This window comes from Hyla sarda, unplaced genomic scaffold (genome assembly GCF_029499605.1).
Source record: "Hyla sarda isolate aHylSar1 unplaced genomic scaffold, aHylSar1.hap1 scaffold_1972, whole genome shotgun sequence".
Lineage (NCBI taxonomy): Eukaryota > Metazoa > Chordata > Amphibia > Anura > Hylidae > Hyla > Hyla sarda.
The window spans coordinates 34448-59901 of NW_026608630.1; the positions used below are offsets into that span (position 1 = coordinate 34448).

The 25454-nt window shown below is 44.2% G+C and overlaps 9 non-coding genes across 9 annotated transcripts; all 9 read right to left on the bottom strand.

The window, feature by feature from the left end:
- Positions 1-1562: 1562 nt before the first annotated feature.
- Positions 1563-1753, bottom strand: LOC130317080 (U2 spliceosomal RNA). The gene has a single exon (XR_008864265.1). It is a non-coding gene; the product is annotated as a U2 spliceosomal RNA (small nuclear RNA).
- A 2087-nt stretch (positions 1754-3840) lies between these two features.
- On the bottom strand, positions 3841-4031 carry LOC130317081 (U2 spliceosomal RNA). Its single transcript, XR_008864266.1, has one exon. It is a non-coding gene; the product is annotated as a U2 spliceosomal RNA (small nuclear RNA).
- Positions 4032-6116: 2085 nt separating this feature from the next.
- LOC130317093 (U2 spliceosomal RNA) lies at positions 6117-6309 on the bottom strand. The gene has a single exon (XR_008864277.1). It is a non-coding gene; the product is annotated as a U2 spliceosomal RNA (small nuclear RNA).
- Positions 6310-13172: 6863 nt separating this feature from the next.
- LOC130317082 (U2 spliceosomal RNA) lies at positions 13173-13363 on the bottom strand. The gene has a single exon (XR_008864267.1). It is a non-coding gene; the product is annotated as a U2 spliceosomal RNA (small nuclear RNA).
- A 2087-nt stretch (positions 13364-15450) lies between these two features.
- Positions 15451-15641, bottom strand: LOC130317084 (U2 spliceosomal RNA). Its single transcript, XR_008864269.1, has one exon. It is a non-coding gene; the product is annotated as a U2 spliceosomal RNA (small nuclear RNA).
- Positions 15642-17723: 2082 nt separating this feature from the next.
- On the bottom strand, positions 17724-17915 carry LOC130317090 (U2 spliceosomal RNA). Its single transcript, XR_008864274.1, has one exon. It is a non-coding gene; the product is annotated as a U2 spliceosomal RNA (small nuclear RNA).
- A 2101-nt stretch (positions 17916-20016) lies between these two features.
- Positions 20017-20207, bottom strand: LOC130317085 (U2 spliceosomal RNA). The gene has a single exon (XR_008864270.1). It is a non-coding gene; the product is annotated as a U2 spliceosomal RNA (small nuclear RNA).
- A 2082-nt stretch (positions 20208-22289) lies between these two features.
- On the bottom strand, positions 22290-22480 carry LOC130317087 (U2 spliceosomal RNA). The gene has a single exon (XR_008864271.1). It is a non-coding gene; the product is annotated as a U2 spliceosomal RNA (small nuclear RNA).
- Positions 22481-24564: 2084 nt separating this feature from the next.
- Positions 24565-24755, bottom strand: LOC130317088 (U2 spliceosomal RNA). The gene has a single exon (XR_008864272.1). It is a non-coding gene; the product is annotated as a U2 spliceosomal RNA (small nuclear RNA).
- Positions 24756-25454: the final 699 nt, after the last annotated feature.

Sequence of the window (25454 nt, forward strand, 5' to 3'; positions counted from 1 at the left end):
GTGAAGGTTCTAGGTGACATCACAAATCCCTATGGTTACATACACAACAAAGCTGGGTTGTTGTTGTTTACACTCTGCAAGGCCTGTGGAAGTGAGTGACATCATAGCACTGTAGTTCTGAGGGTTCTAGATGGATGCAACAATCTCCTGTTGCTTCTATGAAGGCCATAATAGACGACATCACCAAACAGCTCCATAGTCACATACACAGCAAAGGAGAGATGTTGTTTACACCTAGTGATGTCAGTGGTATTGAGTGACATCACAGCACAGTGCTAAGGCTCCTGGGCCTGGACACAGCAGCGGCTGCAATATCTCAACGGAGAATACGTTTATATATATGTGTGTGTGTGCGCGTATATATATATATATATATATATATATATATATATTTCTCCGCCGAAATCACTTTTAAACCCATTTCCACCTTTTTTTCCCTTCTCTTCCTCTTACTTTTTTTTCACGTTTTTTTACGTTTTTCTCCTTTTCGCCTCTTTTCTGGGCGTATTATTCTTCTTTTTCTTCTTTTTTTTCGTCTAATGCATACCCCATCAGTGCAGCAATGCTTATTCAATACCGCCAGCAGATGGAGACACTGGGGGATAATTTTCTAAGGATTTATACTGATTTTTCCTGTCTGAATTTGTCGCACAGAAAGTTGCAGGCCAAATATGTGTGACATTTCTGCGACTTTAGCTTCTAGAGCATTTTTACAACATTATACATAGGTGCTGAATACATAAAAAGCGACTGTTCAGCGACAGACAAGTCGCATCGGCTGAAAGTAGGCCAGAATGTCAGTCCATGTTGGAGCAGGTTTAGATACAGTCTAAAGTATAGATCTCAAAGTCTGTGCACAGAATTTAGCAAGGGCCTCGCACCTTCTGATGCATCAGGTAGGTGCACAATAGCATAGCCTAACCCTCTGTACTTTGGTCTATATTGATGCGGGACATAGACAGCCAGCTGATGACCAATCCATTAGTGCAATGGATGGCTGGAAGCATTTGTCTTTGCCTTTGCAATACCACAGAAGCAATGCATGGTCAATGTACAGCAATGACACACCTGTGTGAACAGCCAGGAGACCCCCCCCCCCCCCCCCATGTTATGTTACATAGTTACATAGTTAGTACGGTCGAAAAAAGACATATGTCCATCAAGTTCAACCAGGGAATTAAGGGGTAGGGGTGTGGCGCGATATTGGGGAAGGGATGAGATTTTATATTTCTTCATAAGCATTAATCTTATTTTGTCAATTAGGAACATTCAGCACCCACCCGCTATCAAGGCAGCTGCCTATCATGTCATGCCCTACCTGCACAGGTGTGCTGGCTACTCAAATGATCCAATTAAGGAGGCCATTTAGTCAGCAGCAGCAGAAGTCCTGTGCCTGGACGCTCCAACAGCGGCCAGACACAAGCAGAAGCAGCAGAAGCAGCAGCAGCACCACCTTTTGTTTTTTGGCTGCAGCAGCAGCAAGGCCCACAGGGCTGGCTAGCTGGCTAGCCAGCAAGCAGGTAGCAATGAAAGTAGGAATCTTTCTTTTTAACCCTGTAAGGGGGTGGTGCACTGTACCCGAAGATACTGCCATATCGGGTCAATGCATAGGGCGACGGAAGCAAGCTTCGAAATCGGCCCCCGTTCTCAAAAATCCATTTAATATATGGTCCCCAGATAGGGGACGTATCAGATATTAAACTGATAAGAACAGATACTACACTTGATCTTAGCCAAAAGGCCGAGAAGCGATAACCGTGAAAGGGGCGGGCCCAACAAGGTCCCCTTCATGGGCACTATCACTGCTTGCTGTCAGGGAGGCTGCCAGACAATTTTCCATGCACACTCTGGGCTGGGGGGCAGTCAACCACCAGTACACACAGCAGAACCTAAACCCATACCATTATTGCTAAGCAGCAAGACAGGGGCCCATTGCACTCCCACGGGGCCTTTTTAAATGCAATCCATAACCCGGATTTGCCAGGAACCCTTCTTACTCCTCCTACTTGCATGTGACACTGGGCTTAGGATCTGCATAGGAAACACACACACAAGCACACACCTACCTTTGTTGCCTGCAGATGCCTCCTTGGCTGTCCCCAAACGGTATCAAACCAACACCCACGGGAAGCTGTAAGCATAGAGGACATGCCTGCACCCCATTGGACTTACCTGTGTGGGTTAAATCCGGGTTATTTGACAACCTATGGCGGTGATGGTTCTGCTCAGGCAGAGCAGTGCTGATGCTCCTCATAAAGCTGTCGCTGCTGTGAAGGTTCTAGGTGACATCACAAATCCCTATGGTTACATACACAACAAAGCTGGGTTGTTGTTGTTTACACTCTGCAAGGCCTGTGGAAGTGAGTGACATCATAGCACTGTAGTTCTGAGGGTTCTAGATGGATGCAACAATCTCCTGTTGCTTCTATGAAGGCCATAATAGACGACATCACCAAACAGCTCCATAGTCACATACACAGCAAAGGAGAGATGTTGTTTACACCTAGTGATGTCAGTGGTATTGAGTGACATCACAGCACAGTGCTAAGGCTCCTGGGCCTGGACACAGCAGCGGCTGCAATATCTCAATGGAGAATACGTTTATATATATGTGTGTGTGTGCGCGTATATATATATATATATATATATATATATATATATATATATATATTTCTCCGCCGAAATCACTTTTAAACCCATTTCCACCTTTTTTTCCCTTCTCTTCCTCTTACTTTTTTTTCACGTTTTTTTACGTTTTTCTCCTTTTCGCCTCTTTTCTGGGCGTATTATTCTTCTTTTTCTTCTTTTTTTTCGTCTAATGCATACCCCATCAGTGCAGCAATGCTTATTCAATACCGCCAGCAGATGGAGACACTGGGGGATAATTTTCTAAGGATTTATACTGATTTTTCCTGTCTGAATTTGTCGCACAGAAAGTTGCAGGCCAAATATGTGTGACATTTCTGCGACTTTAGCTTCTAGAGCATTTTTACAACATTATACATAGGTGCTGAATACATAAAAAGCGACTGTTCAGCGACAGACAAGTCGCATCGGCTGAAAGTAGGCCAGAATGTCAGTCCATGTTGGAGCAGGTTTAGATACAGTCTAAAGTATAGATCTCAAAGTCTGTGCACAGAATTTAGCAAGGGCCTCGCACCTTCTGATGCATCAGGTAGGTGCACAATAGCATAGCCTAACCCTCTGTACTTTGGTCTATATTGATGCGGGACATAGACAGCCAGCTGATGACCAATCCATTAGTGCAATGGATGGCTGGAAGCATTTGTCTTTGCCTTTGCAATACCACAGAAGCAATGCATGGTCAATGTACAGCAATGACACACCTGTGTGAACAGCCAGGAGACCCCCCCCCCCCCCCCATGTTATGTTACATAGTTACATAGTTAGTACGGTCGAAAAAAGACATATGTCCATCAAGTTCAACCAGGGAATTAAGGGGTAGGGGTGTGGCGCGATATTGGGGAAGGGATGAGATTTTATATTTCTTCATAAGCATTAATCTTATTTTGTCAATTAGGAACATTCAGCACCCACCCGCTATCAAGGCAGCTGCCTATCATGTCATGCCCTACCTGCACAGGTGTGCTGGCTACTCAAATGATCCAATTAAGGAGGCCATTTAGTCAGCAGCAGCAGAAGTCCTGTGCCTGGACGCTCCAACAGCGGCCAGACACAAGCAGAAGCAGCAGAAGCAGCAGCAGCACCACCTTTTGTTTTTTGGCTGCAGCAGCAGCAAGGCCCACAGGGCTGGCTAGCTGGCTAGCCAGCAAGCAGGTAGCAATGAAAGTAGGAATCTTTCTTTTTAACCCTGTAAGGGGGTGGTGCACTGTACCCGAAGATACTGCCATATCGGGTCAATGCATAGGGCGACGGAAGCAAGCTTCGAAATCGGCCCCCGTTCTCAAAAATCCATTTAATATATGGTCCCCAGATAGGGGACGTATCAGATATTAAACTGATAAGAACAGATACTACACTTGATCTTAGCCAAAAGGCCGAGAAGCGATAACCGTGAAAGGGGCGGGCCCAACAAGGTCCCCTTCATGGGCACTATCACTGCTTGCTGTCAGGGAGGCTGCCAGACAATTTTCCATGCACACTCTGGGCTGGGGGGCAGTCAACCACCAGTACACACAGCAGAACCTAAACCCATACCATTATTGCTAAGCAGCAAGACAGGGGCCCATTGCACTCCCACGGGGCCTTTTTAAATGCAATCCATAACCCGGATTTGCCAGGAACCCTTCTTACTCCTCCTACTTGCATGTGACACTGGGCTTAGGATCTGCATAGGAAACACACACACAAGCACACACCTACCTTTGTTGCCTGCAGATGCCTCCTTGGCTGTCCCCAAACGGTATCAAACCAACACCCACGGGAAGCTGTAAGCATAGAGGACATGCCTGCACCCCATTGGACTTACCTGTGTGGGTTAAATCCGGGTTATTTGACAACCTATGGCGGTGATGGTTCTGCTCAGGCAGAGCAGTGCTGATGCTCCTCATAAAGCTGTCGCTGCTGTGAAGGTTCTAGGTGACATCACAAATCCCTATGGTTACATACACAACAAAGCTGGGTTGTTGTTGTTTACACTCTGCAAGGCCTGTGGAAGTGAGTGACATCATAGCACTGTAGTTCTGAGGGTTCTAGATGGATGCAACAATCTCCTGTTGCTTCTATGAAGGCCATAATAGACGACATCACCAAACAGCTCCATAGTCACATACACAGCAAAGGAGAGATGTTGTTTACACCTAGTGATGTCAGTGGTATTGAGTGACATCACAGCACAGTGCTAAGGCTCCTGGGCCTGGACACAGCAGCGGCTGCAATATCTCAACGGAGAATACGTTTATATATATGTGTGTGTGTGCGCGTATATATATATATATATATATATATATATATATATATATATATATATATTTCTCCGCCGAAATCACTTTTAAACCCATTTCCACCTTTTTTTCCCTTCTCTTCCTCTTACTTTTTTTTCACGTTTTTTTACGTTTTTCTCCTTTTCGCCTCTTTTCTGGGCGTATTATTCTTCTTTTTCTTCTTTTTTTTCGTCTAATGCATACCCCATCAGTGCAGCAATGCTTATTCAATACCGCCAGCAGATGGAGACACTGGGGGATAATTTTCTAAGGATTTATACTGATTTTTCCTGTCTGAATTTGTCGCACAGAAAGTTGCAGGCCAAATATGTGTGACATTTCTGCGACTTTAGCTTCTAGAGCATTTTTACAACATTATACATAGGTGCTGAATACATAAAAAGCGACTGTTCAGCGACAGACAAGTCGCATCGGCTGAAAGTAGGCCAGAATGTCAGTCCATGTTGGAGCAGGTTTAGATACAGTCTAAAGTATAGATCTCAAAGTCTGTGCACAGAATTTAGCAAGGGCCTCGCACCTTCTGATGCATCAGGTAGGTGCACAATAGCATAGCCTAACCCTCTGTACTTTGGTCTATATTGATGCGGGACATAGACAGCCAGCTGATGACCAATCCATTAGTGCAATGGATGGCTGGAAGCATTTGTCTTTGCCTTTGCAATACCACAGAAGCAATGCATGGTCAATGTACAGCAATGACACACCTGTGTGAACAGCCAGGAGACCCCCCCCCCCCCCCCCCCATGTTATGTTACATAGTTACATAGTTAGTACGGTCGAAAAAAGACATATGTCCATCAAGTTCAACCAGGGAATTAAGGGGTAGGGGTGTGGCGCGATATTGGGGAAGGGATGAGATTTTATATTTCTTCATAAGCATTAATCTTATTTTGTCAATTAGGAACATTCAGCACCCACCCGCTATCAAGGCAGCTGCCTATCATGTCATGCCCTACCTGCACAGGTGTGCTGGCTACTCAAATGATCCAATTAAGGAGGCCATTTAGTCAGCAGCAGCAGAAGTCCTGTGCCTGGACGCTCCAACAGCGGCCAGACACAAGCAGAAGCAGCAGCAGCACCACCTTTTGTTTTTTGGCTGCAGCAGCAGCAAGGCCCACAGGGCTGGCTAGCTGGCTAGCCAGCAAGCAGGTAGCAATGAAAGTAGGAATCTTTCTTTTTAACCCTGTAAGGGGGTGGTGCACTGTACCCGAAGATACTGCCATATCGGGTCAATGCATAGGGCGACGGAAGCAAGCTTCGAAATCGGCCCCCGTTCTCAAAAATCCATTTAATATATGGTCCCCAGATAGGGGACGTATCAGATATTAAACTGATAAGAACAGATTTTTTTTTTTTTTTTTTACATTTTTATTGAAAAAACTCAAAAACTTAAATACATCACAAGAAAATTTTTACAATACTTCAAATACTGTTTTCCATAAATGTAAATTCCACATAGCTAATGCTTTTTTCTGCCCAAATCTCTTTTTATCAATTAAATAGTACAAGTAAACTTCACTGTATATCATCTTCAAACATTCTTTTTCACAAATAAAATCTCTTTTGAAGACAAGGATATTACGAACTTTCCATAATACATTTTTTGTACAGTTGATAAAAATCCACAAAATTCTCTCTTTTTCTTTCGTAACTCCATCACTTTTGCCATATAAAACAACTTCATGATTTAAAACTTTTAGACCTGTTAGGAATTTCAATAAAGAACCAATTAGTCTAAAAACCTTTTGTGCAAAATAACAATTCCAGAAAAGGTGCAAAACAGTTTCATCTATATTGCAATTTTCCCGGGGACAGACACATACAGCATTTAGACCTCTTCTATATTGGAAAAATCTTACCGGAAGACACTCATGGATAATCATCCATGCTAAATCCTTGTGCTCATTAAAAAGATATGGCTCGTTTACCTTTTTCCATATTTGTACACACCTATTATAAGAAAAATTAGAGACCATACATATTTCTTCTTGCAAATTTAACTGTACTTCTATCTTGCGAGCATCCCTCAAGGTTAACAAGTCAAAGTCTTTAAGGTTATACATACGTATTATTTTTTCTAAGATGGCATAATGTTTAGGCGGAGTTAAAAGTACAGGAGAAGATAATGATAAAAACACCCATTTTCTTCTTCTAAAAATATGTCCCGCAGAGTACTTTAAAAAACAGGACCATACACTTTTCATAAAAAGTCCCCTAAAACACCAACTAAAAAACCTTAAGTATAAAAATTTTCTAATACAGGGAACCTGTTTTCCTCCATTTTTTTGTGACTTATACATAATATCTCTTTTTAATTTTTCTGCTTTAGAACTCCATAGAAACTCAAAGAGAATCCTCTGAAGTTGCCTAGACATAAGTTCATTAGGAGGATAAATCATATTTAAATAGAGCATAATGGGTATTAGCATAGCCTTAATCACCAAAATTTTACCTTCTAAAGATAATTTCCTAAGGGACCAAAAGTCTACTTTCTTCTTTACCTTTTCTTTTACCATTAGCCAACTTTCCTCACCATTGTTATTTTTATCAAAGATGACTCCAAGGATTTTTATTTTTTCTGACTGTAATTTTAGGTTTGGTATTTGCACGTTTTCCCATTTACCTATATAAAAACAGTCACATTTAGATAAATTAAGTTTGAAAGCAGAAGCTTTACAAAAGAAATCAGTAACATCAACAACTCTTTGTAAAGAGAAGGAACTTTCACAAAAAACATTAATATCATCCATATAGCCACACACTTTAAGGGTGGCATTATTACCTCCAGGAACTGGCACTCCTTTTATTATTTTATCATTCCTTATTAAGTTTAACAGAGGTTCTATTGCACATATAAACAGTATAGGAGACAGAGGGCAGCCTTGCTTTACCCCTGATGATAAATTAATAAAATCTGTAAGGAAACCATTTATTAAAATCCTGCTAAAAGAACCTTTATATAAGAGAGCAATTTGCTTAATAAGTATGTTAGGAAAACCCATGCGTTGTAAAACCATCCATAAAAAACAATGTGATACTCTATCGAACGCTTTATGAAAATCTAGAGATAGAATGGCTATATTTTGATTCCGCTCTTGCTGATACCATATGACGTCCCTAATAGCATTTAAAGGTTCAGCTACACTCCTTCCTGGGACACCACATACCTGATCCACATGGATGACCTTGTGCAAAAATGGCTTCATTCTGTTAACAAAAATTTTTGACATAATCTTATAATCAACATTAAGAAGCGTAATTGGTCTCCAATTTTCTAAGCTGTTCCTATCCCCCTTTTTGGGGATCAGAGACACTATACCACTCCTCCAAGATAAAGGTAGAACATCAGAATTAAAAGCCTCCTTAAAAATATTAAGCAAATCATCTTTAAAAATTTCCCAAAAGGTTTTATAAAACTCTACAGGAAGTCCATCAGAACCTGGTGTTTTACCTGTGGATAAACTTTTAGCAGCAATTTCTAATTCTTGGCATCTTACTTCTGTGCAAAGTGCATCTTGGTCCTCCTTACTTAAACCACAATCTAAAGTGCTTAGGAGAAAATTAGCAGCAGATATATCAATGGGTTTCTCATTAAACAGATCTTGATAAAAGGATTTAGCTTTGGATAACATTCCTACATTAGTAGTTTCATCCTCAATGTTAATCATTAACTTTTTTGTTTCCATTACCTTTTTAAAAAAGAATCTTGTACACTTTTCATCCTTCTCTTTACATTCAACTTTGGAGTTAAAAATTATTTCTTTCCCTTTGTTAGTTATAGCCTTCTGAATATCACTTTTAACACTTAAAATCAGATCGTCTACATATACACCCAGCTCTTTGAGTTGATAATAGGTTTGTAGTTTTGTGTTAAGATCTCTATACCATTTCAATTTCTCTTTTGTTTTTTTAACACCCATCTTAATAAAATACTCTTTAAATTTTACCTTGCAGAATTCCCACCATGCTAAAAGAGAATTAAAATTAGTCCTTGAGTTCTGCAATTTTTTAAAAAGATAGATAAAATTACATTTAATTTCTTCATCTTCAAGCAAAGAGACATTCAGACGCCAGACTCCTTTGGCTCTGCAAACCCCATCAAACTTACATGTAGCAGATAAAATCTTATGATCTGAAAAAAAGGTAGAAGTCAATTGCATGTTCCCATAAAATGCAAATCCAGAAGCAAAAATATAATCAATCCTTGACATATAAAGGCTATTCCCCCAGGTATACCCAGGGTCATTAGGGAAAGAGGTTCTCCACAAATCTTTTAAATTAAAATCAACTATAAAATCCTTTAGTTGTTTTTCAGTCTTATCTTTCCTTTGTTCAGATCCTCCAGCCCGCTCCTCTCCTGCCATTATACAATTAAAATCACCAGCGATGATAAGCGGGGATGAACCCGGTAAATAAAACTGAATTTTCTCTAATAAATCAGATCTTTCATCCTTATCTGGAGAGGCATATACATTTAAAAGTCTCATATTCATGTCATTATAAATAATATGAACGAGCAGGGCTCTACCGGGTACAATGTCTGTGAAGGAGGTAACTTTATACTCACTGCTCTTGAACAGTATGCCAACACCAGTCACTTTCCTCTCATTATCCCCTGACCACACAGACGGGCCAAGAGTCCATTCAGATCTCAAAGATGAATAATTGATATCATAATCAATGGCACATTCCTGTAAAAATAAAATGTCTGTAGGCAAAGAAGACAAGAAAGAAAATAAAGCAGCCCTCCTCTCTGGGCTCTTCAAACTCCTCACATTGAAGGAGGAGATATTAACACTTGGTAGCTCCTGGGTCATTCATTATCCTCAGACAAAGAACCCCAATCTGTAGGTGGTGACACAAATTCCTCAATATTAACAGGGTCGGATGCTGTTATAACCTTTTGGCAGACAATCTCCACGTTCCCCTCGTCCGCACTAACTCGACCACTCCTTTTGATGTTAAGGCCCTTTTCCTCTTTCCGGTCTCTGCTTTTCCTCTTTCGCCGTTCTTCTACATCCATCTCCTCTGTATCCCTTCTGGGCGGTCCAGGACCCTCAACTTCCATGAGAGGAGAACCCCTCACTTCTGTCTCAGGTCCCACGACCTTCCCCGGGGACACAATGCTTTTGGAGACATGAGCCACAGCAGGTATCACAGGAATTCCGGTAGCAGAAGACTCAGGCATCACTTTCAGGGTGTGGGTCTTAGGCACAGGCACAGCATCCATGGAGCTCTTCCTCATCGAGGGACCAGCCGACGTAGCCACAATATTGGCCCAGGAGCGTTGAGGACAATCCTTAAAAGCGTGTCCTTTCTGCTTACACACATTACACAGAATCTCATTTTGACAGTCCAAAGTGGTGTGGCCTTTTTGGCCACATCTTTTGCAAATAACCACTTCCTCTTTGCAAGATTCTTGTGTATGACCATATTCATGGCATTTCCTGCAATAATACGGCATCCCAGGGTAGAATAAATAGCCACGTTTACGCCCAATTAAAAAATTTGCAGGTGGGCGACACAGACCTCCAATTCCTCTCACATCTTCTCTGAACTTAACAGCAAACTTATGCTTTCCAGTCCAAAAGTCCATTGCATTCATTATTTTATGAGAGTATTTGACTTCCGCACAATATTGGTTTAAAAATAAGACAATGTCTCTTATATCCACGTATGGATCGTGCATAGTAACCACCAGTGGAACATCGCCATTAGAATATAGAGCAATGAAAACAAGTCCTTTCATATCCTCCTCATTGGCAAGCTCCCGAACTTTCTCAAACATATGGTCACATGCAGATGCGGAAGTCAAGGTAAGAATGAAAAGTCCTTTACCTGGGTCTTTTAGGCAAAACACATCTTCTCTCTGAATGTGCAATAAATCCAGCATAATTCTCTTGACAAAAAATTCCAAAGTCATCTTCTCCTTTTTCTCCTCATCCACTTCAATACGGAAGGTGTTCTTAATCCGAGTTTCAGTATGCGCAGCAAACCTAAGGGTCGCCATGGGGGATCGCCTTCCCGTTCTTTGTAAGTCCTCCTCCTATAGCAGCATGAGGCTTAAGACGGCTAAAAAACCGCCGATGCCTCAAGGCCGAAGGTTCGACGAACTCAGAGCCCCTTGACAAGATACAAGATCTTAGCCAAAAGGCCGAGAAGCGATAACCGTGAAAGGGGCGGGCCCAACAAGGTCCCCTTCATGGGCACTATCACTGCTTGCTGTCAGGGAGGCTGCCAGACAATTTTCCATGCACACTCTGGGCTGGGGGGCAGTCAACCACCAGTACACACAGCAGAACCTAAACCCATACCATTATTGCTAAGCAGCAAGACAGGGGCCCATTGCACTCCCACGGGGCCTTTTTAAATGCAATCCATAACCCGGATTTGCCAGGAACCCTTCTTACTCCTCCTACTTGCATGTGACACTGGGCTTAGGATCTGCATAGGAAACACACACACAAGCACACACCTACCTTTGTTGCCTGCAGATGCCTCCTTGGCTGTCCCCAAACGGTATCAAACCAACACCCACGGGAAGCTGTAAGCATAGAGGACATGCCTGCACCCCATTGGACTTACCTGTGTGGGTTAAATCCGGGTTATTTGACAACCTATGGCGGTGATGGTTCTGCTCAGGCAGAGCAGTGCTGATGCTCCTCATAAAGCTGTCGCTGCTGTGAAGGTTCTAGGTGACATCACAAATCCCTATGGTTACATACACAACAAAGCTGGGTTGTTGTTGTTTACACTCTGCAAGGCCTGTGGAAGTGAGTGACATCATAGCACTGTAGTTCTGAGGGTTCTAGATGGATGCAACAATCTCCTGTTGCTTCTATGAAGGCCATAATAGACGACATCACCAAACAGCTCCATAGTCACATACACAGCAAAGGAGAGATGTTGTTTACACCTAGTGATGTCAGTGGTATTGAGTGACATCACAGCACAGTGCTAAGGCTCCTGGGCCTGGACACAGCAGCGGCTGCAATATCTCAACGGAGAATACGTTTATATATATGTGTGTGTGTGCGCGTATATATATATATATATATATATATATATATATATATATTTCTCCGCCGAAATCACTTTTAAACCCATTTCCACCTTTTTTTCCCTTCTCTTCCTCTTACTTTTTTTTCACGTTTTTTTACGTTTTTCTCCTTTTCGCCTCTTTTCTGGGCGTATTATTCTTCTTTTTCTTCTTTTTTTTCGTCTAATGCATACCCCATCAGTGCAGCAATGCTTATTCAATACCGCCAGCAGATGGAGACACTGGGGGATAATTTTCTAAGGATTTATACTGATTTTTCCTGTCTGAATTTGTCGCACAGAAAGTTGCAGGCCAAATATGTGTGACATTTCTGCGACTTTAGCTTCTAGAGCATTTTTACAACATTATACATAGGTGCTGAATACATAAAAAGCGACTGTTCAGCGACAGACAAGTCGCATCGGCTGAAAGTAGGCCAGAATGTCAGTCCATGTTGGAGCAGGTTTAGATACAGTCTAAAGTATAGATCTCAAAGTCTGTGCACAGAATTTAGCAAGGGCCTCGCACCTTCTGATGCATCAGGTAGGTGCACAATAGCATAGCCTAACCCTCTGTACTTTGGTCTATATTGATGCGGGACATAGACAGCCAGCTGATGACCAATCCATTAGTGCAATGGATGGCTGGAAGCATTTGTCTTTGCCTTTGCAATACCACAGAAGCAATGCATGGTCAATGTACAGCAATGACACACCTGTGTGAACAGCCAGGAGACCCCCCCCCCCCCCCCATGTTATGTTACATAGTTACATAGTTAGTACGGTCGAAAAAAGACATATGTCCATCAAGTTCAACCAGGGAATTAAGGGGTAGGGGTGTGGCGCGATATTGGGGAAGGGATGAGATTTTATATTTCTTCATAAGCATTAATCTTATTTTGTCAATTAGGAACATTCAGCACCCACCCGCTATCAAGGCAGCTGCCTATCATGTCATGCCCTACCTGCACAGGTGTGCTGGCTACTCAAATGATCCAATTAAGGAGGCCATTTAGTCAGCAGCAGCAGAAGTCCTGTGCCTGGACGCTCCAACAGCGGCCAGACACAAGCAGAAGCAGCAGAAGCAGCAGCAGCACCACCTTTTGTTTTTTGGCTGCAGCAGCAGCAAGGCCCACAGGGCTGGCTAGCTGGCTAGCCAGCAAGCAGGTAGCAATGAAAGTAGGAATCTTTCTTTTTAACCCTGTAAGGGGGTGGTGCACTGTACCCGAAGATACTGCCATATCGGGTCAATGCATAGGGCGACGGAAGCAAGCTTCGAAATCGGCCCCCGTTCTCAAAAATCCATTTAATATATGGTCCCCAGATAGGGGACGTATCAGATATTAAACTGATAAGAACAGATACTACACTTGATCTTAGCCAAAAGGCCGAGAAGCGATAACCGTGAAAGGGGCGGGCCCAACAAGGTCCCCTTCATGGGCACTATCACTGCTTGCTGTCAGGGAGGCTGCCAGACAATTTTCCATGCACACTCTGGGCTGGGGGGCAGTCAACCACCAGTACACACAGCAGAACCTAAACCCATACCATTATTGCTAAGCAGCAAGACAGGGGCCCATTGCACTCCCACGGGGCCTTTTTAAATGCAATCCATAACCCGGATTTGCCAGGAACCCTTCTTACTCCTCCTACTTGCATGTGACACTGGGCTTAGGATCTGCATAGGAAACACACACACAAGCACACACCTACCTTTGTTGCCTGCAGATGCCTCCTTGGCTGTCCCCAAACGGTATCAAACCAACACCCACGGGAAGCTGTAAGCATAGAGGACATGCCTGCACCCCATTGGACTTACCTGTGTGGGTTAAATCCGGGTTATTTGACAACCTATGGCGGTGATGGTTCTGCTCAGGCAGAGCAGTGCTGATGCTCCTCATAAAGCTGTCGCTGCTGTGAAGGTTCTAGGTGACATCACAAATCCCTATGGTTACATACACAACAAAGCTGGGTTGTTGTTGTTTACACTCTGCAAGGCCTGTGGAAGTGAGTGACATCATAGTACTGTAGTTCTGAGGGTTCTAGATGGATGCAACAATCTCCTGTTGCTTCTATGAAGGCCATAATAGACGACATCACCAAACAGCTCCATAGTCACATACACAGCAAAGGAGAGATGTTGTTTACACCTAGTGATGTCAGTGGTATTGAGTGACATCACAGCACAGTGCTAAGGCTCCTGGGCCTGGACACAGCAGCGGCTGCAATATCTCAACGGAGAATACGTTTATATATATGTGTGTGTGTGCGCGTATATATATATATATATATATATATATATATATATATATTTCTTTCTCCGCCGAAATCACTTTTAAACCCATTTCCACCTTTTTTTCCCTTCTCTTCCTCTTACTTTTTTTTCACGTTTTTTTACGTTTTTCTCCTTTTCGCCTCTTTTCTGGGCGTATTATTCTTCTTTTTCTTCTTTTTTTTCGTCTAATGCATACCCCATCAGTGCAGCAATGCTTATTCAATACCGCCAGCAGATGGAGACACTGGGGGATAATTTTCTAAGGATTTATACTGATTTTTCCTGTCTGAATTTGTCGCACAGAAAGTTGCAGGCCAAATATGTGTGACATTTCTGCGACTTTAGCTTCTAGAGCATTTTTACAACATTATACATAGGTGCTGAATACATAAAAAGCGACTGTTCAGCGACAGACAAGTCGCATCGGCTGAAAGTAGGCCAGAATGTCAGTCCATGTTGGAGCAGGTTTAGATACAGTCTAAAGTATAGATCTCAAAGTCTGTGCACAGAATTTAGCAAGGGCCTCGCACCTTCTGATGCATCAGGTAGGTGCACAATAGCATAGCCTAACCCTCTGTACTTTGGTCTATATTGATGCGGGACATAGACAGCCAGCTGATGACCAATCCATTAGTGCAATGGATGGCTGGAAGCATTTGTCTTTGCCTTTGCAATACCACAGAAGCAATGCATGGTCAATGTACAGCAATGACACACCTGTGTGAACAGCCAGGAGACCCCCCCCCCCCCCCCCCATGTTATGTTACATAGTTACATAGTTAGTACGGTCGAAAAAAGACATATGTCCATCAAGTTCAACCAGGGTATTAAGGGGTAGGGGTGTGGCGCGATATTGGGGAAGGGATGAGATTTTATATTTCTTCATAAGCATTAATCTTATTTTGTCAATTAGGAACATTCAGCACCCACCCGCTATCAAGGCAGCTGCCTATCATGTCATGCCCTACCTGCACAGGTGTGCTGGCTACTCAAATGATCCAATTAAGGAGGCCATTTAGTCAGCAGCAGCAGAAGTCCTGTGCCTGGACGCTCCAACAGCGGCCAGACACAAGCAGAAGCAGCAGAAGCAGCAGCAGCACCACCTTTTGTTTTTTGGCTGCAGCAGCAGCAAGGCCCACAGGGCTGGCTAGCTGGCTAGCCAGCAAGCAGGTAGCAATGAAAGTAGGAATCTTTCTTTTTAACCCTGTAAGGGGGTGGTGCACTGTACCCGAAGATACTGCCATATCGGGTCAATGCATAGGGCGACGGAAGCAAGCTTCGAAATCGGCCCCCGTTCTCAAAAATCCATTTAATATATGGTCCCCAGATAGGGGACGTATCAGATATTAAACTGATAAGAACAGATACTACACTTGATCTTAGCCAAAAGGCCGAGAAGCGATAACCGTGAAAGGGGCGGGCCCAACAAGGTCCCCTTCATGGGCACTATCACTGCTTGCTGTCAGGGAGGCTGCCAGACAATTTTCCATGCACACTCTGGGCTGGGGGGCAGTCAACCACCAGTACACACAGCAGAACCTAAACCCATACCATTATTGCTAAGCAGCAAGACAGGGGCCCATTGCACTCCCACGGGGCCTTTTTAAATGCAATCCATAACCCGGATTTGCCAGGAACCCTTCTTACTCCTCCTACTTGCATGTGACACTGGGCTTAGGATCTGCATAGGAAACACACACACAAGCACACACCTACCTTTGTTGCCTGCAGATGCCTCCTTGGCTGTCCCCAAACGGTATCAAACCAACACCCACGGGAAGCTGTAAGCATAGAGGACATGCCTGCACCCCATTGGACTTACCTGTGTGGGTTAAATCCGGGTTATTTGACAACCTATGGCGGTGATGGTTCTGCTCAGGCAGAGCAGTGCTGATGCTCCTCATAAAGCTGTCGCTGCTGTGAAGGTTCTAGGTGACATCACAAATCCCTATGGTTACATACACAACAAAGCTGGGTTGTTGTTGTTTACACTCTGCAAGGCCTGTGGAAGTGAGTGACATCATAGCACTGTAGTTCTGAGGGTTCTAGATGGATGCAACAATCTCCTGTTGCTTCTATGAAGGCCATAATAGACGACATCACCAAACAGCTCCATAGTCACATACACAGCAAAGGAGAGATGTTGTTTACACCTAGTGATGTCAGTGGTATTGAGTGACATCACAGCACAGTGCTAAGGCTCCTGGGCCTGGACACAGCAGCGGCTGCAATATCTCAACGGAGAATACGTTTATATATATGTGTGTGTGTGCGCGTATATATATATATATATATATATATATATATATATATTTCTCCGCCGAAATCACTTTTAAACCCATTTCCACCTTTTTTTCCCTTCTCTTCCTCTTACTTTTTTTTCACGTTTTTTTACGTTTTTCTCCTTTTCGCCTCTTTTCTGGGCGTATTATTCTTCTTTTTCTTCTTTTTTTTCGTCTAATGCATACCCCATCAGTGCAGCAATGCTTATTCAATACCGCCAGCAGATGGAGACACTGGGGGATAATTTTCTAAGGATTTATACTGATTTTTCCTGTCTGAATTTGTCGCACAGAAAGTTGCAGGCCAAATATGTGTGACATTTCTGCGACTTTAGCTTCTAGAGCATTTTTACAACATTATACATAGGTGCTGAATACATAAAAAGCGACTGTTCAGCGACAGACAAGTCGCATCGGCTGAAAGTAGGCCAGAATGTCAGTCCATGTTGGAGCAGGTTTAGATACAGTCTAAAGTATAGATCTCAAAGTCTGTGCACAGAATTTAGCAAGGGCCTTTGCACCTTCTGATGCATCAGGTAGGTGCACAATAGCATAGCCTAACCCTCTGTACTTTGGTCTATATTGATGCGGGACATAGACAGCCAGCTGATGACCAATCCATTAGTGCAATGGATGGCTGGAAGCATTTGTCTTTGCCTTTGCAATACCACAGAAGCAATGCATGGTCAATGTACAGCAATGACACACCTGTGTGAACAGCCAGGAGACCCCCCCCCCCCCCCCCCATGTTATGTTACATAGTTACATAGTTAGTACGGTCGAAAAAAGACATATGTCCATCAAGTTCAACCAGGGAATTAAGGGGTAGGGGTGTGGCGCGATATTGGGGAAGGGATGAGATTTTATATTTCTTCATAAGCATTAATCTTATTTTGTCAATTAGGAACATTCAGCACCCACCCGCTATCAAGGCAGCTGCCTATCATGTCATGCCCTACCTGCACAGGTGTGCTGGCTACTCAAATGATCCAATTAAGGAGGCCATTTAGTCAGCAGCAGCAGAAGTCCTGTGCCTGGACGCTCCAACAGCGGCCAGACACAAGCAGAAGCAGCAGAAGCAGCAGCAGCACCACCTTTTGTTTTTTGGCTGCAGCAGCAGCAAGGCCCACAGGGCTGGCTAGCTGGCTAGCCAGCAAGCAGGTAGCAATGAAAGTAGGAATCTTTCTTTTTAACCCTGTAAGGGGGTGGTGCACTGTACCCGAAGATACTGCCATATCGGGTCAATGCATAGGGCGACGGAAGCAAGCTTCGAAATCGGCCCCCCGTTCTCAAAAATCCATTTAATATATGGTCCCCAGATAGGGGACGTATCAGATATTAAACTGATAAGAACAGATACTACACTTGATCTTAGCCAAAAGGCCGAGAAGCGATAACCGTGAAAGGGGCGGGCCCAACAAGGTCCCCTTCATGGGCACTATCACTGCTTGCTGTCAGGGAGGCTGCCAGACAATTTTCCATGCACACTCTGGGCTGGGGGGCAGTCAACCACCAGTACACACAGCAGAACCTAAACCCATACCATTATTGCTAAGCAGCAAGACAGGGGCCCATTGCACTCCCACGGGGCCTTTTTAAATGCAATCCATAACCCGGATTTGCCAGGAACCCTTCTTACTCCTCCTACTTGCATGTGACACTGGGCTTAGGATCTGCATAGGAAACACACACACAAGCACACACCTACCTTTGTTGCCTGCAGATGCCTCCTTGGCTGTCCCCAAACGGTATCAAACCAACACCCACGGGAAGCTGTAAGCATAGAGGACATGCCTGCACCCCATTGGACTTACCTGTGTGGGTTAAATCCGGGTTATTTGACAACCTATGGCGGTGATGGTTCTGCTCAGGCAGAGCAGTGCTGATGCTCCTCATAAAGCTGTCGCTGCTGTGAAGGTTCTAGGTGACATCACAAATCCCTATGGTTACATACACAACAAAGCTGGGTTGTTGTTGTTTACACTCTGCAAGGCCTGTGGAAGTGAGTGACATCATAGCACTGTAGTTCTGAGGGTTCTAGATGGATGCAACAATCTCCTGTTGCTTCTATGAAGGCCATAATAGACGACATCACCAAACAGCTCCATAGTCACATACACAGCAAAGGAGAGATGTTGTTTACACCTAGTGATGTCAGTGGTATTGAGTGACATCACAGCACAGTGCTAAGGCTCCTGGGCCTGGACACAGCAGCGGCTGCAATATCTCAACGGAGAATACGTTTATATATATGTGTGTGTGTGCGCGTATATATATATATATATATATATATATATATATATATATATATATATATATATATAATTCTCCGCCGAAATCACTTTTAAACCCATTTCCACCTTTTTTTCCCTTCTCTTCCTCTTACTTTTTTTTCACGTTTTTTTACGTTTTTCTCCTTTTCGCCTCTTTTCTGGGCGTATTATTCTTCTTTTTCTTCTTTTTTTTCGTCTAATGCATACCCCATCAGTGCAGCAATGCTTATTCAATACCGCCAGCAGATGGAGACACTGGGGGATAATTTTCTAAGGATTTATACTGATTTTTCCTGTCTGAATTTGTCGCACAGAAAGTTGCAGGCCAAATATGTGTGACATTTCTGCGACTTTAGCTTCTAGAGCATTTTTACAACATTATACATAGGTGCTGAATACATAAAAAGCGACTGTTCAGCGACAGACAAGTCGCATCGGCTGAAAGTAGGCCAGAATGTCAGTCCATGTTGGAGCAGGTTTAGATACAGTCTAAAGTATAGATCTCAAAGTCTGTGCACAGAATTTAGCAAGGGCCTCGCACCTTCTGATGCATCAGGTAGGTGCACAATAGCATAGCCTAACCCTCTGTACTTTGGTCTATATTGATGCGGGACATAGACAGCCAGCTGATGACCAATCCATTAGTGCAATGGATGGCTGGAAGCATTTGTCTTTGCCTTTGCAATACCACAGAAGCAATGCATGGTCAATGTACAGCAATGACACACCTGTGTGAACAGCCAGGAGACCCCCCCCCCCCCCCCCCATGTTATGTTACATAGTTACATAGTTAGTACGGTCGAAAAAAGACATATGTCCATCAAGTTCAACCAGGGAATTAAGGGGTAGGGGTGTGGCGCGATATTGGGGAAGGGATGAGATTTTATATTTCTTCATAAGCATTAATCTTATTTTGTCAATTAGGAACATTCAGCACCCACCCGCTATCAAGGCAGCTGCCTATCATGTCATGCCCTACCTGCACAGGTGTGCTGGCTACTCAAATGATCCAATTAAGGAGGCCATTTAGTCAGCAGCAGCAGAAGTCCTGTGCCTGGACGCTCCAACAGCGGCCAGACACAAGCAGAAGCAGCAGAAGCAGCAGCAGCACCACCTTTTGTTTTTTGGCTGCAGCAGCAGCAAGGCCCACAGGGCTGGCTAGCTGGCTAGCCAGCAAGCAGGTAGCAATGAAAGTAGGAATCTTTCTTTTTAACCCTGTAAGGGGGTGGTGCACTGTACCCGAAGATACTGCCATATCGGGTCAATGCATAGGGCGACGGAAGCAAGCTTCGAAATCGGCCCCCGTTCTCAAAAATCCATTTAATATATGGTCCCCAGATAGGGGACGTATCAGATATTAAACTGATAAGAACAGATACTACACTTGATCTTAGCCAAAAGGCCGAGAAGCGATAACCGTGAAAGGGGCGGGCCCAACAAGGTCCCCTTCATGGGCACTATCACTGCTTGCTGTCAGGGAGGCTGCCAGACAATTTTCCATGCACACTCTGGGCTGGGGGGCAGTCAACCACCAGTACACACAGCAGAACCTAAACCCATACCATTATTGCTAAGCAGCAAGACAGGGGCCCATTGCACTCCCACGGGGCCTTTTTAAATGCAATCCATAACCCGGATTTGCCAGGAACCCTTCTTACTCCTCCTACTTGCATGTGACACTGGGCTTAGGATCTGCATAGGAAACACACACACAAGCACACACCTACCTTTGTTGCCTGCAGATGCCTCCTTGGCTGTCCCCAAACGGTATCAAACCAACACCCACGGGAAGCTGTAAGCATAGAGGACATGCCTGCACCCCATTGGACTTACCTGTGTGGGTTAAATCCGGGTTATTTGACAACCTATGGCGGTGATGGTTCTGCTCAGGCAGAGCAGTGCTGATGCTCCTCATAAAGCTGTCGCTGCTGTGAAGGTTCTAGGTGACATCACAAATCCCTATGGTTACATACACAACAAAGCTGGGTTGTTGTTGTTTACACTCTGCAAGGCCTGTGGAAGTGAGTGACATCATAGCACTGTAGTTCTGAGGGTTCTAGATGGATGCAACAATCTCCTGTTGCTTCTATGAAGGCCATAATAGACGACATCACCAAACAGCTCCATAGTCACATACACAGCAAAGGAGAGATGTTGTTTACACCTAGTGATGTCAGTGGTATTGAGTGACATCACAGCACAGTGCTAAGGCTCCTGGGCCTGGACACAGCAGCGGCTGCAATATCTCAACGGAGAATACGTTTATATATATGTGTGTGTGTGCGCGTATATATATATATATATATATATATATATATATATATATTTCTCCGCCGAAATCACTTTTAAACCCATTTCCACCTTTTTTTCCCTTCTCTTCCTCTTACTTTTTTTTCACGTTTTTTTACGTTTTTCTCCTTTTCGCCTCTTTTCTGGGCGTATTATTCTTCTTTTTCTTCTTTTTTTTCGTCTAATGCATACCCCATCAGTGCAGCAATGCTTATTCAATACCGCCAGCAGATGGAGACACTGGGGGATAATTTTCTAAGGATTTATACTGATTTTTCCTGTCTGAATTTGTCGCACAGAAAGTTGCAGGCCAAATATGTGTGACATTTCTGCGACTTTAGCTTCTAGAGCATTTTTACAACATTATACATAGGTGCTGAATACATAAAAAGCGACTGTTCAGCGACAGACAAGTCGCATCGGCTGAAAGTAGGCCAGAATGTCAGTCCATGTTGGAGCAGGTTTAGATACAGTCTAAAGTATAGATCTCAAAGTCTGTGCACAGAATTTAGCAAGGGCCTCGCACCTTCTGATGCATCAGGTAGGTGCACAATAGCATAGCCTAACCCTCTGTACTTTGGTCTATATTGATGCGGGACATAGACAGCCAGCTGATGACCAATCCATTAGTGCAATGGATGGCTGGAAGCATTTGTCTTTGCCTTTGCAATACCACAGAAGCAATGCATGGTCAATGTACAGCAATGACACACCTGTGTGAACAGCCAGGAGACCCCCCCCCCCCCCCCCATGTTATGTTACATAGTTACATAGTTAGTACGGTCGAAAAAAGACATATGTCCATCAAGTTCAACCAGGGAATTAAGGGGTAGGGGTGTGGCGCGATATTGGGGAAGGGATGAGATTTTATATTTCTTCATAAGCATTAATCTTATTTTGTCAATTAGGAACATTCAGCACCCACCCGCTATCAAGGCAGCTGCCTATCATGTCATGCCCTACCTGCACAGGTGTGCTGGCTACTCAAATGATCCAATTAAGGAGGCCATTTAGTCAGCAGCAGCAGAAGTCCTGTGCCTGGACGCTCCAACAGCGGCCAGACACAAGCAGAAGCAGCAGAAGCAGCAGCAGCACCACCTTTTGTTTTTTGGCTGCAGCAGCAGCAAGGCCCACAGGGCTGGCTAGCTGGCTAGCCAGCAAGCAGGTAGCAATGAAAGTAGGAATCTTTCTTTTTAACCCTGTAAGGGGGTGGTGCACTGTACCCGAAGATACTGCCATATCGGGTCAATGCATAGGGCGACGGAAGCAAGCTTCGAAATCGGCCCCCGTTCTCAAAAATCCATTTAATATATGGTCCCCAGATAGGGGACGTATCAGATATTAAACTGATAAGAACAGATACTACACTTGATCTTAGCCAAAAGGCCGAGAAGCGATAACCGTGAAAGGGGCGGGCCCAACAAGGTCCCCTTCATGGGCACTATCACTGCTTGCTGTCAGGGAGGCTGCCAGACAATTTTCCATGCACACTCTGGGCTGGGGGGCAGTCAACCACCAGTACACACAGCAGAACCTAAACCCATACCATTATTGCTAAGCAGCAAGACAGGGGCCCATTGCACTCCCACGGGGCCTTTTTAAATGCAATCCATAACCCGGATTTGCCAGGAACCCTTCTTACTCCTCCTACTTGCATGTGACACTGGGCTTAGGATCTGCATAGGAAACACACACACAAGCACACACCTACCTTTGTTGCCTGCAGATGCCTCCTTGGCTGTCCCCAAACGGTATCAAACCAACACCCACGGGAAGCTGTAAGCATAGAGGACATGCCTGCACCCCATTGGACTTACCTGTGTGGGTTAAATCCGGGTTATTTGACAACCTATGGCGGTGATGGTTCTGCTCAGGCAGAGCAGTGCTGATGCTCCTCATAAAGCTGTCGCTGCTGTGAAGGTTCTAGGTGACATCACAAATCCCTATGGTTACATACACAACAAAGCTGGGTTGTTGTTGTTTACACTCTGCAAGGCCTGTGGAAGTGAGTGACATCATAGCACTGTAGTTCTGAGGGTTCTAGATGGATGCAACAATCTCCTGTTGCTTCTATGAAGGCCATAATAGACGACATCACCAAACAGCTCCATAGTCACATACACAGCAAAGGAGAGATGTTGTTTACACCTAGTGATGTCAGTGGTATTGAGTGACATCACAGCACAGTGCTAAGGCTCCTGGGCCTGGACACAGCAGCGGCTGCAATATCTCAACGGAGAATACGTTTATATATATGTGTGTGTGTGCGCGTATATATATATATATATATATATATATATATATATATATATATATATCTCCGCCGAAATCACTTTTAAACCCATTTCCACCTTTTTTTCCCTTCTCTTCCTCTTACTTTTTTTTCACGTTTTTTTACGTTTTTCTCCTTTTCGCCTCTTTTCTGGGCGTATTATTCTTCTTTTTCTTCTTTTTTTTCGTCTAATGCATACCCCATCAGTGCAGCAATGCTTATTCAATACCGCCAGCAGATGGAGACACTGGGGGATAATTTTCTAAGGATTTATACTGATTTTTCCTGTCTGAATTTGTCGCACAGAAAGTTGCAGGCCAAATATGTGTGACATTTCTGCGACTTTAGCTTCTAGAGCATTTTTACAACATTATACATAGGTGCTGAATACATAAAAAGCGACTGTTCAGCGACAGACAAGTCGCATCGGCTGAAAGTAGGCCAGAATGTCAGTCCATGTTGGAGCAGGTTTAGATACAGTCTAAAGTATAGATCTCAAAGTCTGTGCACAGAATTTAGCAAGGGCCTCGCACCTTCTGATGCATCAGGTAGGTGCACAATAGCATAGCCTAACCCTCTGTACTTTGGTCTATATTGATGCGGGACATAGACAGCCAGCTGATGACCAATCCATTAGTGCAATGGATGGCTGGAAGCATTTGTCTTTGCCTTTGCAATACCACAGAAGCAATGCATGGTCAATGTACAGCAATGACACACCTGTGTGAACAGCCAGGAGACCCCCCCCCCCCCATGTTATGTTACATAGTTACATAGTTAGTACGGTCGAAAAAAGACATATGTCCATCAAGTTCAACCAGGGAATTAAGGGGTAGGGGTGTGGCGCGATATTGGGGAAGGGATGAGATTTTATATTTCTTCATAAGCATTAATCTTATTTTGTCAATTAGGAACATTCAGCACCCACCCGCTATCAAGGCAGCTGCCTATCATGTCATGCCCTACCTGCACAGGTGTGCTGGCTACTCAAATGATCCAATTAAGGAGGCCATTTAGTCAGCAGCAGCAGAAGTCCTGTGCCTGGACGCTCCAACAGCGGCCAGACACAAGCAGAAGCAGCAGAAGCAGCAGCAGCACCACCTTTTGTTTTTTGGCTGCAGCAGCAGCAAGGCCCACAGGGCTGGCTAGCTGGCTAGCCAGCAAGCAGGTAGCAATGAAAGTAGGAATCTTTCTTTTTAACCCTGTAAGGGGGTGGTGCACTGTACCCGAAGATACTGCCATATCGGGTCAATGCATAGGGCGACGGAAGCAAGCTTCGAAATCGGCCCCCGTTCTCAAAAATCCATTTAATATATGGTCCCCAGATAGGGGACGTATCAGATATTAAACTGATAAGAACAGATACTACACTTGATCTTAGCCAAAAGGCCGAGAAGCGATAACCGTGAAAGGGGCGGGCCCAACAAGGTCCCCTTCATGGGCACTATCACTGCTTGCTGTCAGGGAGGCTGCCAGACAATTTTCCATGCACACTCTGGGCTGGGGGGCAGTCAACCACCAGTACACACAGCAGAACCTAAACCCATACCATTATTGCTAAGCAGCAAGACAGGGGCCCATTGCACTCCCACGGGGCCTTTTTAAATGCAATCCATAACCCGGATTTGCCAGGAACCCTTCTTACTCCTCCTACTTGCATGTGACACTGGGCTTAGGATCTGCATAGGAAACACACACACAAGCACACACCTACCTTTGTTGCCTGCAGATGCCTCCTTGGCTGTCCCCAAACGGTATCAAACCAACACCCACGGGAAGCTGTAAGCATAGAGGACATGCCTGCACCCCATTGGACTTACCTGTGTGGGTTAAATCCGGGTTATTTGACAACCTATGGCGGTGATGGTTCTGCTCAGGCAGAGCAGTGCTGATGCTCCTCATAAAGCTGTCGCTGCTGTGAAGGTTCTAGGTGACATCACAAATCCCTATGGTTACATACACAACAAAGCTGGGTTGTTGTTGTTTACACTCTGCAAGGCCTGTGGAAGTGAGTGACATCATAGTACTGTAGTTCTGAGGGTTCTAGATGGATGCAACAATCTCCTGTTGCTTCTATGAAGGCCATAATAGACGACATCA